This window comes from Camellia sinensis, chromosome 2 (assembly GCF_055761805.1).
Source record: "Camellia sinensis isolate YWXY chromosome 2, ASM5576180v1, whole genome shotgun sequence".
Taxonomy (NCBI): Eukaryota; Viridiplantae; Streptophyta; class Magnoliopsida; order Ericales; family Theaceae; genus Camellia; species Camellia sinensis.
In genome coordinates this window covers 157072963-157082233 of record NC_138962.1, presented here as the reverse complement: position 1 = coordinate 157082233, position 9271 = coordinate 157072963, and the positions used below count along the sequence as shown (strand labels likewise).

Below are 9271 nucleotides of genomic sequence, written 5' to 3'. Positions count from 1 at the left end.
GGGTAAAAAATGGAGTGTCTACAGCTACTTAGTTCTATCTTAACAGATTGATGCTCAACCTTTTCCTCCAACTAGTTTTCTTTCATCCCTCTTATTTCCCCAAACTCCAAACTTATAAATAAAATGTTTTTAAAGATTTTTCAAATAGTTCATCTCCCTTTCATTTATTTCCACTTTGTCCTTACTCAGTTTACCGAAAAGTGTAATATTTTAAACCAAATACGAGTCTCAGAATATCATAGAAATATTTGAAAAAATATTTTAAAAAAGAAAATTTTGAAGTCCAAAGGCTGTTTGGTGATAAGGATGCCAACTACTAGTCTATTATTGAATTTTGATTGGTGGGTTACACCATATCATTGTTGTGACATGGATTAGCTAATTTTTTCTCCTCAGATCCTACTCCTGTCTCTCTTCCCTCCGGTTTTCTCTCTTTGTAAACCCTAAACCCTTTGTATCTCTCTATCTTGGATTGAAGCCAGACTAGACACACAATTGAAGTGATTTAGGGTTTTAAGGATTCCAAAACCAATATTTTCAGCGATAGAGGTTGATATGGAGACTTCTCCCTGCTACTTCGACCCCGAAGATCTCAGCACCAGAGAGCGCTATCGTCGTTATGGGTATTCTATTTACCATACGCTTTCCATTTCAGTACTAGTCACTTTTTCCCTCTATTTCTTCTTCACTATCATAACAACCCCTTTGTAGTTTGTATCTTTCATTTTTATTTAAAATGCTCAATTTCTACCAGAAGCATTTGGGTTGTTCGCATTTATTTCCATCAATTTGGTCTAATCACATTTATATACAAATATCATGCATACATCTCCTAGTGGAGTTACACCCATATAATTGGAGACTGTAACCAACACCAAATTGAGATGCAAATTTGGGTTAGCCATTGCACTTTAGTTATATTTCATATTTTACAACCACTGTAAAGATTCATTATTTACTTGAGTGTTTTAATGAGATACGTACATGTAGGATTGATGTTATTGATTTGCGTGCACACGCAGTCACACATTGACATATATTATTGGGACATGATTATATATGGTTCCTATTGGTTTTTCTTTGAAATCATGCCAACTTTCATGTATTGTCGCTTCTTTGAATTTATGCTTCCTTGAGCTTCTTATACTTTGCATCACTTGCCAATATCTTTAAATTTGAAAACAATTATTGGCGGATAATATAACAAAGTGGCCAACCAATCATATACCATTTAAACAAATCTTTTTATATAGTTTTTCATGTGCTTTACCAAATTTTTACAATTACAAAATATTCACAATCATGATACTTGATAGTCATGATCAAAATGAAGTACATGGTTGATTAAAAATATATCTAAAAGTCAAAATCAAAAAACACTAGTGGTCCATGGACCATGCCTAACATAAGCAATGCAATACGATCCTAAAGTGTATAATGATCATTTCATTAAGCATATGACCATCATCATTGTAATCTAAAGGTAGAGCTAATAAATTATATATGTTAAAATATTAAAAAAAAAGCTCAATTTAAGCTTATTAAATAGAATGTTTTTAGAGCAGTGTTGTAAATACGCTTCGTTTTACCTACTGAACGCTCTTCTGTTATTGCACTTTAAGTGCGTTTTTACCAAAACTGCTTTAATGAATTACAGAATTTACTGTATTTCACTTGTGCATACCTGCACTAAATGATTATGCAAAGTGTAGGAAAAGGCACTCAACTTCCAGTCACGACAATTCAGTTTCTAAGTTCAGTGGAACCAGGATTTTGTATGATGGGCAGAGCATTGAAAGGCGGCCAAATGCTACACTTTTTCTTGAAGATATCAAACAAGAGGTTGAGAGCTTTGATGCTGATCAATTAGAAGGATCACCTTCAAAGACACAATCTGCTTTGTGGAGAAAATCATTGGCTGGCAGTCGTGGTGTATCTAAGGCAGATGTTGTTGCTTATTCGATATCTCAACCTGGAAGTTATTCATTAAAATCTTGCAAGCATGAGGATGATACATTGTCAGATGGTGGAGATAGCACTTTTACTTTATTTGCTTCTCTACTCGATTCTGCTCTCCAAGGTGCTTGAAGTAAAATTTCTCAATTAAAATCACAATTTTCTCACTGTTTTTGCATATGGATTGGTCTCTTGCTTCAATGGTTATAGATTTTGACCAGGTTTGAAGGATGTGTTTAAGTTGCATTTATTCATCTAACCTATGCCAGTTTCTGTAGGTGTGAGATCACAAGATGTTTTATAGAATCTAATTAATGTTTATCAATTTTGGAGCTAAGTGGATCATTTAAAAAAAAATTGAACTTTTATTATTGTGGATTCGTTGACATCAAAGAGGGCAGTTCATCAAGTGCATTAATCTTTTGGAGGTTTAGGAACTATTTGATTATGCTTCTGTATATGTGATGCCACTATGTTTTTGTGTTTAATTATGTGTACATCCAAGTTCACCCCTTATATATATATATATATACATGGAGTTTTTCTGTTTGTGTCATGCATTATGGTATATATCCATTTAGGATTGCATGATGATGAAATAGTGCAATGCTACTTGGTTTTTTGTTGTTTCTGGGATAGAAATTTAATTACTTGCTAAAATTGGCATGGAAACTTTTCAAATTGCTTGATGCTTATGATCTTCTGTAGAAATGAAATTTGATTTTGACCTCAAATCTTTGAAGTTCATTTTGAGTAAACTTTTCTATCCTCTAGTTAAATTTTTATTTTACAAATTACAAAAATTTTAAATTTTTGATGTGCTTATGATATTCTGAGCCATGTTGGATGCTGATCTAGTAACTGTTTGGTGCTAACCTAATAAATATTTCCATTCCATGACTCTTGGAGAATGTTTTGGAGGATTTTGGACCTAAGATGGTAGACTTGGGAAGCTTACAAAGATTATTGATTTGCTTCTTTGAAAGCTGAATGGATGCTTTATCTTATTGCACATTTTAAATTACTACCCTAGTGTTCAGAATTTCCTTTCCGTGCTCAAGTTTCTTCTGCCACAAAACTTATTATGAATAACATTTATGATTCCCTTATGTATCTTACAGTTGACATTCTGTGTATCACAGGGTTGATGCCTATCCCTAATCTGATATTGCAATTTGAGAGATCTTGCCACAACGTATCAGAGTCAATAAGGTGGTTCTCACACTTCATATATTTGTATTTCTGTTGAAGAGTCTTCTTTGGGAATGTGTGCACATGTACCACTGTAGCATGCTGAGTATTGTGAATATTATTGTAGTATTTTATTGTGCATGCACAAGAAACATATCTTTATTAGGATGAAAATAGGAGGTGGGTAGAGAACGAAACAATGACAAACGTCTTAGCCTAAAATATTTTGTACAGTGCACTTTTTTTTTGTGGTAAATACTGGCTTTGAATTGTGCTGAATGAGGTTCTTAGGATGCAGTTATCATGAATTTTTTGTTTTGATTTTTTCATATTAAATTTGGTAATGCTTAGCATCTTGGTTAGTTGTTTTACTGTGTCCCTGTGCTCTACTTCCGTAGGTATGGATCCAATGAAGACATAGAATTGTGGGGGACAAGTTGATGAGGCATAAGGCTCGACTCTTACTAGATGAGGTTGCTTCTTGGTCTCTTTTGTGGTACCTATATAGGAAAGGAAATAAATCTCTACCATTAATGTTCTTGTCATAGAATTGATGTTTTATATAGATAAAGTGGGCTCTACTGTCACCACAACAATATTGAAACTTCTTGAATGCATGCTCATTGAAGTTTGGGAAGTTCATACCTCATGATTTATGTACTGAGGAGTGTAGTATTTGTGTTATTTATCCATTCTCTATTGGTATCAAATTATTTAGTTGTGCTTAAGAAGAAATAGCATTGCGACATTCAAAAATTATTTTAAAGTAGTTCCATGTTATTAGATTAAAGCACACTTGAAGTTTATATTTGTCAGTTACATTCCTGATGAATATATGAGCATATAAGTGATCTAACCGTTCTCTTAGACATTTACAATTAAATTGTCGCTCTCGGTGGCATGTTCTAATGTGGCACCCATTTCTTGGAATCTTGGTTTTCGTAGGAATTTAACTGATAAGGAGACTGGTGAGTTGGCTTCTTTGTTATCATTGATTGATGGGGTTGCTTTTTCTTCCTCTTGTGATAGTAGGGTTTGGAATATCAATTCTTGAGGGGTCTTCTATTGTAAATCTCTATTTGATAAACTCATTGATGATCCCTTTGTCCCTTTGTTTCCTCTTCATAAGAAAATTTGGAAAGCGGTTGTTCCTTATAAAGTGAAGTTTTTCATGTGGTCCTTAGTTCAAAAGGGTCTCACAACCAATGACCTTTTCCAAACGAGAAGGCCCAATCACTTTCTTTGTCCTCAATGGTGTGTGATGTGCAAGAGGAACTTGGAATCGGCAGATCATCTATTTTTGCACTACCCAAATCTTTGATAGCAAGGAGTTAGATGAGAGTCTTTGTGGAATAGGGTGGGATATTTGACTTCATTTTGGGCATTTGCTTCTCCTCCTTTTGAAGGAGTTTCATTTTTCTTGATTTCTAGGGATCGAGCTTCTGTTTTCCATCTCTAGTGCTAGGAGTTCAATGTTATTTGTTTTGACTGTCCTACTTTTTCTTTCTCTGTTTGTTTGAGGATTTCTTGTCCTCTCATTCTTCTTTTTTAATAAATTTCTTTGTTGATGCTCAAAAAAATGTTTCTAGAAACTATCACCACTCTTTGTGTTTCGTCCTTAAACTATTTGTTTATTTAGGCTAAATAACAAATGCACCCCTGAGATTTAAGTTAAAATATGAATTGCCCTCTATAGTTTTGAAAATTACAAATACCCCCTTGCCAAAAAAATTTATTAACAAAATTAACAGAAAAAATAAAATTCTTAACTACTTTCCTATACAACAATAAAATTACCTGAATTATTAATTGAAATATATTTATGACATCATTAAAAACAGTTAATTGACTTGATGATTTATTAATAAAAGGGGTCATTGGTTATATGCAATTAGAAACTTGAAAGGGCGGGATGTAATTTCCAGAACCATAGGGGATAATTTGTATTTTAAGCAAATCACAAGGGGTATTTGTAAGTTGCCCTTTATTTTTATTTAGTACCTAAAGATTTTAATTTCAACTAAAGTAATCCAATTGAATGTTAAAACCTAATTTGATGGGCAAAAAGTCATTTTAATATTTTAACAATTTAAACCATATGACCAAACAATCATTTTTTTATTCACTAATTTGAAATGAGGGTTACATAAGATGGGTGCATGGTTGTAGAGTGTAAGTTGTCTAATATAGTTGTTGTATGATTTAGGCTATGTTTGGCAATAGCTAACAAAGCTACATTTTTTTGTCGAGTTTTTTTTTTTTTTTGGTGGTCTTTAGTGATTTTTTAAAAAATTTGTGCCAAAACGTTTTACTTTTTAGGTTTGTCAAGTCTAAATAGATCTTGAAAGTAGGAAAAATTTGAAAAAAGTTCACTAGAGAAAAAAACTCAAAAAAGTCAATTTTAATGTTTTTTTTTTTTTTAAGTTGTGTTTCAGGTCCGTCTAGTCTAGCAGGACTTAAAAGTGAAAACATTTTTGAATTTTTCTTTTTATAAAAGTTCACTAAAGACTTAAAAAAAACAATAGAAAAACTACTAGAAAAGCAATAGCCAAACCCACTATTAGGTTGTCCAAACTATAAAATTATCTTTTTGCCTAGTAGATTAGCTTTTCCTCATTATTGATTTGGATGGGCTGTCTCTAATTGGACCATATAAATTGAAATCCAAATTTTAGGGATTAACTAGATAAATTGATTGGTTAGGGATGAAATAGAGAAAAAAGAAGACAATAGTTTAGGGGATAAAACTGAAATTAACCCTAAAAAATATTTAGTAAACTGATACAAGAGGTGGATGATATTGCAAATAGTTAATCTTTGTAATTTAGTTTTCTTGAATTGCTGCAATGAAAGGCGAATTAGTTGTTGATCTGTCGCATTGTTATCTAGTTGAATAACTGTTGAAATGTAGTTGTAGAAGGGCAATGAAGTAGCAGAATGGTGGGATGAATTTGTCTAATTTTTTATGTCACATTTACGGGGTAAAATCCGTTTTCTTTTAGGAGACAATTATATATTATTATCTTATACAAGACTATTGTAGGTACCTATATCACACCCTGATACATAGCGAGCCCTTCGAGCACCACATCATTGTCATCACACCCCCATGTGGCAAACCTCTAAGACACCACTGTCAATTGAGATTGCATGCCTAGCCTAAGTCGAGGCATGCACACCATCGAGTGTGGCGAGCTCCAAGACAAATGAGCTGGGCTGTCGGCTTGCCTACGCGCTTATCGAGGACCTAAAGTCACTTGCATGCCCATTTGGGTTCTTAGCTCACCCAAGCTCTCTTGGAGGCCTAAAGTTGAGCCCTTGGCTGCCCATTCAGTCCTTTGGCCAAGATATGCTTGCATAGTAGCCTAAGCTTGCCTTAATGTCACTCATTCTACTCAACCACTTGGCTTTCTAGGCTGGGAGCGGGGCCTTGGCAACCTCATGCTTGGGGACCATTGGAGGACAGTGTACTAGAGGCTAAGACCATGGTACCGTCAAGGTTTTGCTTGGCTGTCTCCTTATAGAGAGGCAATGTGGACCTTACATCCACGCCTCTACATGCATGATACGTTGCCTTTGAAGATATTAGGCTTGTCACCCCAGACGACAATCAGGCTAACTCTACCATCATTATCGTCACAACCATTACCTTACCACTACTATCACCATTTTTACAAATATCACACTACCATTATCGTGAAAACCACCACTCGACTATCGCTACCTGCCACCCCTACTGTCAACGCCACAACCAACACCACCATTGCCACAACCACCACAACACCACCACGACAGTAGCTTACCACTACCACCGTCATAGTGACCTACCACCACCACCATCTTAATACCACTACTATCACGACACGACCACCGATGTCGCCACCAATACCACCATTGACACTATCACTTCCACAATTATCATAATCTGTATGAATTTTTAACTTGTTTATTACTAACTTGTTAAAAAAATAATAATAATAAATAAATAAATAAAATTTTAAAAATAAAAAATACTCCATTCCATTAATTTAAAGGCATATCCAAACATGAGAATAAGAATTATCATTTTATTTCTATGTCATTCCATGTCGGCAACCAAACAATGGAATGGGAATGAACATTCCATTCCATTAAACCTTGCATTCCATTCCCACACTCATTCTATTCCTTCGTAACAAACATGCTCCTCTTTCTCCACCTTTGGTGCTCTTAAGCCACTAAAGTGCTCGTCATTTTCCCAGAGGTCCACAAGCGGCCACCTCTAACCTCACTCACTCACAACTCACAAGTACACAAAATGTTATTTGAAACTTCCAAGTTTTCTTGGTGGTTGTATTCACCAATTTTCGCAATAACAGCTTGGTTCACAACCTCAAGGCTCAACTTATGTATACTAATATTATACAGAAAAGATAAAAGCTCAGCTATACAACATCTAAGGCACCTCTTTATATGTAGTTCTTTCCAATTCTATTTGATACCGCTTGACCAACTTCTTATCTAAGCCCAATCTTCAAACCATGTTAAGCTTTTCAATAATTTTCAACAAGGCACAATTTTATTTAACTTTTGCTTTGGTTGTAGGGAGATACTTCAGAACTAAAAGCTTATACTTTACAAGAAGCACCTCCTGTGAAGGGGTAAGAAACTTCCAAGGCCCTCTCTTAACAAGCTGTATTTGGCCGTGACTGGATAATAGAGTTGGGCCTTGTTTGGGAAAAAGGGTTGGGGCTAAAATAGCCAATAAAGACAAAAAATGTTAAAATAGTTAATAAGATAAAATGTCACATCTTACACATCAATTAATCACTTTTCTCTTACAACCATCTATTCAACTACAAAAAAAAAAAAAAAAATCCACAAATCATCACAAACACAACTTTTTTTCATCTCATAAAATAGCCAAAAAACCAAAAAACCAACTAAAATAACCAAGTTCCCAAACGAGGCCTTAGTGTTATTTTAGCCATTATGAGGTCAACAGAGTACCATTCCAATAAACCCCCACCTTTTGAAGGGAGAAAAATAACGATCGGGCCACATATTTGCCTTCACAACAACCACATTGTATTGTTGTTTATGCTTGTTGCTTTCCATTGTCATGAACACTTTCTCATACTATACTAGTACACAGCTTAATCAAGTTCTGTGAATGAGCGGTGTGTTAAGTTTAGAGCTTGAGGCAGTGAATTCTGATTCGTAGTTTAAATACATAATTTGTTCAAATGGCTCAAATCTTGAGGTTTAGCTGCTTCCTTTGCAATATTTCTTAGCAGTTTTAGTTGCGTTGATCTTCATTTCTTCTCATTTTCTTGCCCTGTTACTTCTGTAGTTTGTAGTTATCTTGGAGATTAAATTCCAATGCTTTTGCAGTCAGCATATTGCGCGATGGCCAAGTCATGGCTTGATGTTTAGGTGGATCTTGAACTAGCCCGTTTGCAGCCAGGTGGAATGGATCAATTTAAAACTTATGAAGATGCAATTGACAAAAGTCATGGACAAGGAGACAGTGTTTCTCCATCTACAGTTGGACCAGAAAATTGGTCACTACAAGTTCTAAATCAGCAACCTCGGCATTTGTCTGCGCTTCTTCAGAAACTCCATTCAAGGTATACGTCGTCAATTTATTACGGTTTTCTAGTGAGGTATATTAGTATTTGATAATTCTATTTTCTGCATGATTTAGTGACTCAGTACATGAAGTTATTACTCAAGAATGCAAGGAGTAGCACCGGCAAATTGAAGTAAGAGCATCTTCTTAGCAGAAGACTTTAGCATACTTGAATATTCAAATGCCACTTTTTTATGCGAATTGGTTTTGAACTCTAAAATGATGTCTTAGGGCCACCTATTCCATTATAAATAAGGGTGATTATGACTTGTTGGAAATGATGTCTTGTTGACAGTTAACTTGTTTGATGGACTGCCTAAAAAGGGATTGTGTTACAGTAATGTAAGGATCAAGCCACCTATTTGCTGGTTTCAATCATCAAAGTTTATTTTGGGTTGTGTTTGGATCATGGATTTGGGTAGGGATTTGGAAACGGAAAGGGAAAGGGTACATGTTAGTGAATTGTGAATGAAATATAGCTATATTTCACCCACCTTTTCCCTTTCTTTTACC

The 9271-nt window shown here is 34.8% G+C and overlaps 1 pseudogene across 1 annotated transcript in view; it reads left to right on the top strand.

Annotated features, from left to right (window-relative positions):
• The first annotated feature begins 367 nt into the window (after positions 1 to 367).
• Positions 368 to 9271, top strand: part of LOC114324081 (nuclear pore complex protein NUP107-like) — a 28068-nt pseudogene continuing 19164 nt past the window's right edge. The window contains exons 1-6 of the transcript XR_014360214.1: positions 368 to 623; positions 1713 to 2080; positions 3099 to 3168; positions 3546 to 3682; positions 4093 to 4180; positions 8590 to 8756. The product of XR_014360214.1 is annotated as a nuclear pore complex protein NUP107-like (transcript). The remainder of the gene's footprint in view (positions 624 to 1712; positions 2081 to 3098; positions 3169 to 3545; positions 3683 to 4092; positions 4181 to 8589; positions 8757 to 9271) is intronic.